The 12,400-nt window shown below is 36.0% G+C and overlaps 1 non-coding gene across 1 annotated transcript; it reads right to left on the bottom strand.

Annotated features, from left to right (window-relative positions):
• Positions 1–9,670: 9,670 nt before the first annotated feature.
• Positions 9,671–9,861, bottom strand: LOC142875726 (U2 spliceosomal RNA). Its single transcript, XR_012923025.1, has one exon. It is a non-coding gene; the product is annotated as a U2 spliceosomal RNA (small nuclear RNA).
• Between the last annotated feature and the right edge of the window lie 2,539 nt (positions 9,862–12,400).

Here is a 12,400-nt window from a genome sequence, read left to right as displayed (position 1 = left end):
TGTTTGTTTGTTTGTTTGTTTTTTGTTTTTACATAGATACCTTGTATAATGTTTAAGTCAGGGCTTTTGGTGTGTCCATCACCAGAATAGGTGAGTTTACCAATAGCTAAGTTTTCATCCCACGCCCCCCTCCTCTCCTCCTCCATTCTTGGTTTCTCATGTCCTTTACATCATTTTGTACATGTGTACCCATCTATTAGCTCCCACTAATTAGTGAGAACATGTGGTGTTTGCTTTTCCATTCCTGAGATATTTCACTTAGGATGATGGTCTCCGGTTCACTCCAAGTTGCTGCAAATGACATTATTTTGTTCCTTTATATGGAAAAGTAGTACTCCATGGTATATATACCACATTTTCTTTATCTACTCATGAATTGAAGGGCACTTAGGTTGATTCCACATCTTTGCAATTGTGAATGGCGCTGTGATAAGCAGTGCAGGTGTCTTTTAGATTAAACGACTTCATTTCCTTTGGGTAGATACCCAGCAGTGGGATTGGGTACCTCTACATTTATTTCTTTGAGGAATCTCCATACTGAGAATAACATTTTTAAAATGCCAAAAGAAAATAATTGTCATCCTATAATTTTACACCAAGTGAAAACAGTCTTCAAAACTAAAGCTGAAATAAAAATATTTTCTGACAAAATGTTGGGCAAAGCAGTCTAACATGGGTACTGAACTTCTCTGCATATCATGTTGTGTGTGCCAAGCTGCAAGATTTAATGATCTGGTCCTGAGCTATTTCTATAGCTAGTCACATAGGCAATTAAATAGGTCACATGACCATAGCATGACTATCATGCAATTTATCACTTCCTGGGAGAGAAGGCTGGCTTGCATATTCCTTACTACAAAAGATACTGAGCTTTTGGCCTTGGGTTCTTCAACTGTAGCACAATCCACTGCATGTGTAGCCAATACCTGATCCATTTAGTTCCCCCAAACAACTGAAGGGCAGGAAAACCAGTGCTACCATGCTCATATACCTACTGTTTGCAATACTGTGAGTAATAAACTATCTTTCTTGGACCCATTGAGTCTTGTTATCTATTTTGGGCATCTATAGAGTCATGGAAAGTTTGAGGTTCTTCCCTGTCAAAATTGGAACAGTCAGCAGGGTGCCAAGACAGACACAGACTTATAGGAAGAAAAGGCAAGGATCCTATGACTTGGGTTCAGGGATATGAGGATACCTTTTGGAAACCAAGAGCAAATGTTCTCACCCAAGTGGTTGGTGAAGGGAGGAATAAGGGAGGAATAACTGTCCTATCTATTAATATATATGAACTGAGTAAATAGGTAGAGGCTAGTATGATTGAAACAAGATGCCCAAATTATGCCATGCGTTTTTGCTTGTTCTCCTACAGTATAGGGGACTAGAAAAGTGCCCTGGGCTCCCATCAGAGGAGAAAGCACACTTGTACCCTGTTTTAGCACCCACATTAGAACTATTTCTGAAAGGTAGCATATCCTTGCTTAGAGTAATAAGATGCTGAACTGTAGCAAGAGAGAAAGAAGGAAATCTGGGACTGCTTTGATCAACATGCTAGGGAGCTGTTAGAGACTGGTTGATACACTCATGTGACAAGGGATCGACAGGATAAATGACAGCAATTAGGCTGTCTCACATGTGATCCCATGCTTCATGCAGACTCTTTGACTGGGACAGAATTCTGTTCCCTAAAAAGATTTGCTCCTTTGGATTCCTTTATCACTCACTACATAATAGCAAATCTAGAGACTTCTCTGAAGTTAATAAAATCCCATGGAAGACCATGGAAGAAGTTATTTAAAGCCTGATGTCTCTAGCTACTTCAGATTGGCTGTACAGTAGACAGAATTATGGGCATGAGAGCTGTTAAAACAAGGTTTCCCAAAGAAGAGATTAATGTGGTGAACACTAAAGAAATTCAAACCAGATATCAAGCATGGGGACATCAGCTAGGCAGCTGTCCTCCTGGTTGAACCTCAAGTGCCTCTATAACACCAGTTTCCTCCACAGAGCTCAATCTCTCCCTACTAGAGGAACTAAGAAACTAGGTGGCTACCTTAGAATAAATTACTCCTTCAACATCATCACAATCTTACTCTGCACTCTTGTATCCTGATTTAGTAGCCTCCAAGGAGCAAGAGATAAGGGACTCAAACAGATACTTGTAAACCAATGTTCACGGGAACATTATTCATGATAGCTTAAAGGTGGAAATGACCCAAGTGTCCATCAATAGATGAAGGGATAAGCAAAATGTGGCATATACAGAACACTAGAATATTTATTAGCCATATAAAAGAATGAAGTTCTTATACATGCTATAACATGAATGAACCTTGGAAACATTACACTAAATGAAATAAGCAAGACACAAAAAAGATAACTATGAATCCACTTATACAAAATATCTAGAATAGACAAATTTATAGAGACAGAAAGTGGATTAGAAATTACCAAGGGCTAGATGGAGGGAGAAACAGGGAGTTATTGTTTAACCTGTATAATAAGCAATAGGTTCAGGTGTACAGCATGATGAAGTTCTGGAAACATATAGTGGTGATGGTTATACAACATTATAAATGTACTTAGTACCACTGAACTGTATACTTAAAAATGGTTAAAATGGCGAATTTTATGTTATGTTCATTTTAAAACAATACCAAAAAAAAAAGCATAAGAAAAGAGGAGTATCCCTACCAGGTATAAAGATTTTATGAAAAAAATTTTAATAATTAAGACACTATGGCACTGAATCAAGATTAGACAAATTGACTACTAAAAGAGAATAAAAAGCCCCAAAAAGGCACTTTTGAAAAATTTGGTATATGACAGAGATGACATGACAGATCACTAGAAAAAGGAGTGACCATTTGATAGGTGGAGGTAGTTCTATGTAAAAGCCAAGAAAAAATGGATCCCTATCTCATATCATACATAGAAATAAACTAAAAATGGATTAATATTTTAATAGAAAGTAAACATGTTACACTTTAAAAGATACATAGGTGATGGAGAGGAAAGGATTTCTTAAATAAGAAAATATGAGTCAAAAAGATAAGATTATTAAGAATGACTACATTAAAACTAAGCATTTCTATTTATCAAAAGGCAGCATAAAGAAAGTAAAAAGACAAAGCTACAAAATCAGAGAAGATTTTTGCAACATATTTAACCACAACAGACTAGTATCATAAGTATATATAAAATTTCTTATAGAAAAGACAAAGAAACCAGTTGAAAAATAGACACAGTATAGGAATAGGCAAGGTACTGAAGAAGAAACACATTTGGCCAATAAACAAAAGGGAAAGTTGATCAATCTTGTTAGAATCACAGAGACATGCAAGTCGAGACCACAATAAGACACAATTTTATATTTATCTTGTTGGCAAAAGAAATGGGGAAGGGGGATACAAAGATGGTTCAACATACACAAGTCAATACATGTGAGACACCACATAAACAGAATTAAAAACAAAAACCATTTGCTCATTTCAACAGATGCAGAAAAACATTTAATAAAATCCAGGCTCCCTTCATGAAAGAAAGATCCTCAACACACTAGGCATAGAAGAAACATACCTCAAATTAATACAAGATATATACAGGAAACCCATAGTCAACATCATACCAAATAGGGAAAAGTTGAAAGTGTTTCCCCTGAGAATTGGAACAAGGCAATGATGCCCACTGTCACCATTTCTATTCAACATAGTTCTGGAAGTCCTAGCCAGAGTAATCAGGCAAGAAGAAGAAATAAAGGGCATCCAAATTGGAAAAGAGGAAGTCAAACTATCTCTGTTAAACAATGGTATGATCTTATACCTAGAAAACCCTATAAGAGTCCTCCAATACACTCCTAGATTTGATAAATTAATTCAGTAAAGTCTCAGTTTACAAAATCAATGTATGCAAATCGGTAGCACTGCTATACACCAATAAATGACCAAAGTGAGAATCAAATCAAGAACTCAATCCGATTTGCAATAACTGTAAAAATACAAACAAACAAAAAAACACCTACAAATATACTTGAGGTAAAAAGCTTTCTACAAGGAGAACTACAAAACACTGATGAAAGAAATCATAGGTGACACAAACAAATGGAAAAACATCACATGTTTATGGATTGGAAGAACCAATATTGGTAAAATGACTATATTTCCAAAAGAATCTAAAGATTCAGTGTAATTCCTATTAAAATACCAATGCCATTTTTCACAGAAAACTTGTTATGGAATAATTCTGAATAGCCAAAGCAATCTTTAAGCAAAAAGAATAAATCTGGAGGCATCACATTGCCCAACTTCAAATTATACTACGAGGCAATAGTAGACCAAAACACTATGGCTCTGGTATGACAGTAGACACATGGATCAATAGAACAGAATAGAGAATCCAGAAATAAAGCCAAATACCTAAAACCAGCCAATCTTCAACAAAGCAGACAAAAACATATACTGGGGAAAAGACACCCTGTTCGGTAAGTGGTGCTGGAAAAATTCAATAGCCACATGCAGAAGAATGAAGCTGGATTCCTTTCTCTCACTGTATATAAAAATTAACTCAAAATGGATTAAAGACTTAAATGTAAGTGCTGAAACCATACAAATTCTAACAGAAAATCTAAGAAAAACTCTTCTGGATACTGGCTGAGGCAAAGAATTTATGACTAAGACTAGGCCCCAAAAGCAAATGCAACAAAACCAAAAATAAATCATTGGTACTTAATTAAACTAAAAGGTTTCTGCAGGCCGGGCGCTGTGGCTCACGCCTGTAATCCTAGCTCTTGGGAGGCCGAGGCGGGCAGATTGCTCAAGGTCAGGAGTTCAAAACCAGCCTGAGCAAGAGCGAGACCCCGTCTCTACTATAAATAGAAAGAAATTAATTGGCCAACTGATATATATATATAAAAAAAATTAGCCGGGCATGGTGGTGCATGCCTGTAGTCCCAGCTACCCGGGAGGCTGAGGCAGAAGGATTGCCTGAGCCCAGGAGTTTGAGGTTGCTGTGAGCTAGGCTGACGCCACGGCACTCACTCTAGCCTGGGCAACAAGGTGAGACTCTGTCTCAAAAAAAAAAAAAATAAAAGGTTTCTGCAGAGCAAAGGAAATAATCAAAAGAGTAAATAGACACTCTACAGAATGGGAAAAATATTCATGAACTATACATCTGACAATGGACTAATACCCTGGAACTGGACTAATACAAGGAACTCAAACAAGTCAATAAGAAAAAAATAAATAACCCCACTAAAGAGTGGGCAAACAACATGAACAGACATTTTTCAAAAGAATATATACAAATGGTCAACAAACATGAAAAAATGCTCAACATCCCTAATCATCAGAGAAATGCAAATTAAAACCACAATGACATAAAACCTTACCCCAGTCAAAATGGCCATTATTAAAAAGTCAAAACACTACAGATTGGTGCAGATACAGTGAAAAGGGAACCCTTATATACTATTGGTGAGAATGTAAATTAGGACAACCTCTATGGAGGTCAGTATAGATATTACGTAGATCATCAAAGTAGATCTACCATTCAATCCTGCAATCCCACTACTGGGTATCTACCCAAAGGAAAATAAGTCACTATATCAAAAAACACATGCAATTGTATGTTTATCATAACATAATTCACAATCACAAAGACATGGAATTAACCTAAGTACCCATCAACCAAGGAGTAGATAAAAGAAAATGTGGTATCCTATACCATGGAATACTACTACTCAGCCATAAAAAAGAATGAAATAATGTGTTTTGCAGCAACTTGGATGGAACTGGAGGCCATTATCCTAAGTGAAGTAACTCAGGAACAGGAAAATAAATGCCACATGTTCTCAATTATAAGTGGAAGCTGAGCTATGGGTACACAGGGCGATATAGAGTGATATAATAGACATTGGAGACTCAGAAGGGGGACGGGGGGAGCAATGAAAAATTACCTATTGGGTACAATGTATACTATTCAGGTGATGGGTATGCTAAAAGCCCAGTGCTATATAATTCATCCATGTAACCAAAAATGACTTGTATCCCCTAGATGTATTGAAATAAAAAAAAATTGACAAGTCAAGTATTAAATAATATAGTTAGTTCTGCTATAATATTTGATGTGTAAATATAACTTTGTTCTAATGTAATGTATATATTAAGGAAAAAATTGTGCAAAATGCAAATTTTGCATTTGATTATGCACAATTCCACCCCAAGAAGTACCAGTGAAATGCATAAACTGTACCCAGGCAAACAAATCACATAGGAATACATAAAACACACCTCTAACATCTACCAGCTACCTTAGTTCACCAGAGTGTTTGGAGCCACATCCACCCACATTTGGTGTTATAATGTTCTGTCTAATTTCAGATAACCCTCCTTCCATCACTACACAATAGCTTAAGAAGCTGTAGCCCTTCCAACACCTACTTCCACAAGCAAACTTTTTCAAGGTAAAGGCCTATATTTATTGTGATATTTATGCATTTCTTAGCCATTTAACCTTTGTAAAATTACATTACTCTTTTTATTGTGCCACTGACAAAGTTTTTGAGAGTTTTTCCCCAACCCCATTTTTCTTATAAGCCCTGTGTTTCTTATTAGGTGATTTAAAACAGTGTGGTGGTTTTTAGGACACAAGTGTGGTATAGGAAAACTAACAATATATATGGATAATGGAATCACTTATACTTGGGTAGTATAATTCTAAACTGATACAATCACTTTGGAAAATAATTTGACAGTAGCTTGTAAAGCTTAACATTGACATACCTTATAATTCAGCAATTCTGCATATACAGCTGAAAGAAAGTAGTGCACTTATATGTCAGGAGACATGTTCAAGAATATTCATAGCATAAATATTTGTAATAGCACATATCTGGAAACAACATCAAAGACTATTGATAAAATGACAATTAAATAAAATGTGATATAGTTGCTATATCATATGACAGTAAAAATGAATGAAAAACATGTCAATAGGGTGGAAAAAAGACAAACCCTAGAAGACTATATGAAGTATGATACCATTTTATAAACTTCAGACACATGCAAAACTAAATAATACATTGTTTAGACAAATGTGTGTGTGTTAGTGAGTGATATAACTTTAAAAAATAAAGCAAGCAAGGTAATGATAAATAAAAAATTTAGGATAGTGGTTATTGCTGTAAAAAAGGCAGAAAAATAGGATAGACAACAGTAATTATGTTACTGGTAATTTCTAGTTCTTGAGCTAAGTTCATAAACATTTATTAAATTATTAACCTAATTTTGTTTACTTGAGGTACAAATACATAATATTAGGAAAACACATTTTCTTTGATAAAGAGCCCATGGCATGTGTTTTAATGCTTTCAAATATAATTAACATTTGTTTTTGTGTAATAATTATGGCTAAAAGTATTTTAAAAGAATGAAAAATTGCCTTTATCATAGCAAAATGGTAGCAATTATCCATAGCTGATTAAAATTTAGAAATGTTCCGTTAGAAGGTATTGCCTAAATCTTAACATTGGTAGAGTCGATTCACATAAAAGCTACTTTTCGAATTATACCTTCTAATTTCTCTATTTCTCTTTAAGAAAATCTTTAGTAGGCAGTAAGTTTAGAAATAAGCACAAAAATACCAATGTGTCTATTAGAAAAAGAAACTGAAATTACAGCTTGAAGGGAAGAAGGGGCTGAGTCATTCCAAGGAGAATGATTAACGAGAAGCTTTTAGAGATGCAATTTCCTCCCCCTTAATTTGTCAATTTCATGGCCATCCATCAAAATGTCTGCACTCAGCAAGTCTTCCAATACAGGTGTGCAGATGGCAGCACCTGTAATGTGTAGGCTATTTACTTTGCAAGAATTTTGTCCTTGGCCTTGTTGCTTGTGCCTGTGGAGTCTTTGATCACATTCACTCAGGTACTAACTTGCCTTAGGTCTGCCACTAAAACACAGATGCCTAAGGTTTCCTTTAGGCATATTTTCTAGGCCACACACACATCAGGGCCTTGTCTGGGGCACTTTCAGTGAAAAGTACAAAAGTAGATCCTGATAGACCATGAACATGTAAGTACCATGCTCCATTCCTCTCTGTATCCCTAGGACCTGGCACGTCATTGATGAGTGCTGGTGGTAAAGGAAGAATGAAATCCTATCTCTGATATACTAATAGAGTTCTACAGACCCACCAACCCAGGTAGGCCCAGTGCCTGATTTAGAGGTAGGTAGGTCAAAGACTTGAGTTCTGGTTCTAACTGCCTCTACTTGCCTTAGGTAATCATTCAATCTATCTGGGCCTCAGTTTTATCATATGTTTAATGAGATGGTTATGCTTAATCTTCATCTTAAGTGTCCTTGTAAGTCATCTTCTAGCTCTAAGATTCTAGGATTGAATGAGTTTAATCCTACTGATTCAATCAATACCCATTAACTGATCATTCAACAAGTATGGAAACGTACCTTAGCAAGTAAAGTGCTAGGGTCACTGTGGGGTGACAGTAAAAAGATTAGACATAGTTTCTATACCCAAAGAGCTTAAAGTCCCAACATACATGGAAATGCAAAGAACCTGGAGCCAATAGGTCTACTATGGAGCCAATGTAATTTTCAAAAATAATAAAGCTCGAAGACATATACTACCTAACTTCAAGACTCATTATAAAGCTACAGCAATCAAAACAGTATGGTATTGGCTTAAGAATAGACATGTGTAGATAAATGGAACAGAAGAAAGTTCAGAAATGGACCATATAGACATAAATTGTCAATTGATTTTCAACAAAGATAGAAAACATTATTAGCAAAATGAAAAGGCAAGCCACAGACTGGGAGAAAATATCTAATAAAGGCCTTTTATCAAGAATATATAAGGAACTCCTACAACTCAAAAAGAAATTGTAAAATGGGTCAAATTTGAACAGACATTTCACCAAAGAAGATAAATGGATGACTAACAAATACATGAACAGATGATCAACACTTCTAGTCATTAGGGAAATGAAAATTAAAAGCACAATAAGATACCACCAGAATGGCTAAAATTAAAAAGACTATTACTAGCAAAGGTTAGCAAAGATGTGGAGTAACTAGAAGGCTTATGCGTAGCTGAAAGGAATGCAAAAGGGTACACCCATTTTGGAAAGTAGTTTGCAGTGTCTTTTAAAGTTAAACATATGTTATTCATATGACCCAAGAAAATTACTCCTAGGTATTCAACCAAAAGAAATGAAAATGTATGCCTTCATAAAGGTTGTACACAAATATTCATAGAAGCTTTATGTGTAATAACCAAAAACTGAAAAACAAAAGCAAAAAAAATGTCCATCAATTGTTAAATGAATAAATTTGGTATCTGTATATGCATATAATGGAATCCTCAAGAAATGACCTACATATACAAAATAGCATAGATGAATCTCAAAATCATTAAGTTACATGAAAGAAACCAAGCACAAAAACCTAAAAACTGTATGATTGCAATCATATAAAATTCTAGACAAGACAAAACTATAGTGATGGAAAACAGATCAATGGTTATTGGGGATGGGAGAAAGAAATAACTAAAAGTGGCTCAAGGGAATTTTGGGGGTGATAAAATTGTTCTAATCTTGATTGTGGTGGTATTTACCTGGTGTGATACATTTTTCAAAATTCTTTTTTTTTTTTTTCTTTTGTGCACCGTTCCTGGAAGTACTGCAATGCCAGGTCGATGCGTGGAGTGGACGGAGCAAGCTCCTATTCCATCTCCCTGCTCCAAAAATCCATTTAATATATTGTCCTCGGATAGAGGACGTATCAGATATTAAAGTGATAAGAACAGATACTACACTTGATCTTAGCCAAAAGGCCGAGAAGCGATCATTTTTCAAAATTCTTTAAACTGTACACTTAAAACTGACAAATATTATTGTATGCAACTGTGCCAATATAAAAAATTTAATAAAAAGTAATTTAAAGCCTACAGGTGGGGAAAGATCATGATAACACTTCAAAAATTTTGTATTCGTTAAAATGTTCATGCTGCCCAAAGTGATTTACAAATTCAACATAATCCCCATCAAATTACCAATGTCATATTTCACAGATATAGAAAAAAATATATATATTTCATATTCAGCCAAAAAAGAGCCTGAGTAGCCAAAGCAAAAAGAATAAATCTGGAGGCATCATACTACCTAACTTCAAATTATACTACCATAGGCTATAGTAACCAAAACAGCGTGTGTATGCTATTCATCCTTAAAAAGGAAAGAAATTCTAACACATGTTGCAACATGGATCAACTGTGACTCCATTAAGCTAAGTGAAATAAGCCGGTCACAAAAGGACAAATACTGTATGATTCCACATATATGAGGCACCTAGAGTAGTCAAATTCATTGAGACAGACAGTATAATGGTGGTTGTCAGGGGCTGGGGGAGAGAAGGATAGGAGGTTTTTTAATATAAATAGATACAAAGTCTCAGTTTTACCAGATTAAAAAGTTATGGAGAGTGGTTTCATAACAATGTAAATACACTTAACACTACTAAACTGTACACTTAAAACCAGTTAAGATGGTAAATTTTATATTATGTGTATTTTACCACAATTAGAAATAAAACAAAATAATCATCATTGAGTGAGCTCAAACAGGAGTTGAGAATTGAGAAGCAGATAAGAGCCATTTCATGTGATTGTACAAGTTGTCTTACACAAGGACACCTAGCCATGGGTTTAAAATCCATCCCATCCTCTGTTCTCCAAGCCAAACACTCTAATTTGTAAAAACAGAAGGAAGGAAGGGTGGGAGCAAAGGAGGGGGAATTGAGCCAGTGGAACCAGGGGGAGGAAGATAGAGAAGGGAGAAAAAGGTTCTGCCTCGTGGGGTGGGTTTTTTCCCAGGACTCTTGCCTTAAAAGCTTCTGACTGTGTGAGAAAATAGCACAGGGAGCTCAGAACGACTGTTGAGGATTTGTACTTCCTTTCAAACTACAGTATGTGTGGTGGTACTAAATTTTCTCTAGAAGAGAAGACTGAAAGTACTGGATCACCTTTTCTACTTCTCTTGACCTCTGTTCCGAATAGCAATACTCCTGGGAGTAGTTAACACATCAATATTAACTTTGAGCTTACACTTTTTATCAGGGACTGTCCCAAGCATTTTACATGGATTATATCACTTAATCCTAAAATATCCCAGATGAGATAAATATTATTATCCAAATTTGAATTTTATAGATGAAGAATCTGTGGCATGGGTTAAATAATTAGTACAAGGTCACACAGCTGAAAACAGAAGGTCTGGAAAACCATATTTGACTTTTCCTTAAATGACAAACATGACCTTTCCCCATAAGTGACCTCTCTTTTCAGAATAGAAGTTAAACAAATTAAAGAAGAGGTGGCATTCTTTAGACTAGGTCACCTTCTAAGGTGAGCTGGAACATGCTAAGTTACCCTGAGGGAAGAAAAACAAAAGAAAGGCCAAAAGATTGCCAGCCCACTTCCAAGCAGCCTCTTTTAACAGGTAAGTACAACCCAAGGGCTTTGAGCTCCTAATAGCACTGGATTTCTTGCAGTACCTGGCATATACCACATTTTCTCATCTCTGCATTTGCTCTTGCTGTCTCTTTCATTGGGAAAACATGGTCCTTTCCCCTCCTTTTCCTGAGTGATTGCCTGATCCATCAAGACTAAAGTAGTGAGTGTCCTTTCCAGGAAGCCTTCTTCCTCCCACCCTGCAGGAATGAGCCTACTGCCCTCACCACGTGACATGGAAATCCTCTCTTTCTCATGTCTGTATCCTTCAGTTAAGGCAGAAACTGCCTTATCAATGACTACCATTTATTGAGTGATCACTGCTTTACACACAGTAACTTGTTTAATCCTAAAAACAACCCTGTGAGGTTGGTATTCTCAATCCCTTTTTAACAGATGAGGAAGGCAGGTGCCTTCCTTAGAGCAGGTATTTTCTCTAAGCTGATAAAGGATAGAAAAAAGATTTAACCCAGATGTGATATCAATGTCTGTACATGCAACCACTATACTACATACTACTTCCCATAAGCAGATAGGTCTTCCTTACAGCCAACCCAGTAGCTTGCTGTTGTGTTGTGAAACTGATGTTTCAGAGATATTTGCTAAACAGATTTGAAGCCATTGGGTTAAATGATCCAGAGTCCCTCTCAGGCAACCAAAATTCTCGTTTGGGTGATGACACTAGCCTCTCAGAAACTCTCTTGCTGTTGCAAATGAAAGACTATGATTCTCTAGATTACCAAGCTCCAAAATCCTATTTCCAGAATTTCCAACCAATGAGAGAGTTTGATAAACCTACAGGAATAAAATATTCCTTTGTGTTTAAAATAAACCAACACAGGCAAATGTAGGCACAGTGTTTAAAAATTGTGAAACT

Source organism: Microcebus murinus, chromosome 14 (genome assembly GCF_040939455.1).
Source record: "Microcebus murinus isolate Inina chromosome 14, M.murinus_Inina_mat1.0, whole genome shotgun sequence".
Lineage (NCBI taxonomy): Eukaryota > Metazoa > Chordata > Mammalia > Primates > Cheirogaleidae > Microcebus > Microcebus murinus.
Note: the sequence above shows the minus strand (reverse complement) of the source record. Positions and strands in the feature narration are given on the sequence as shown.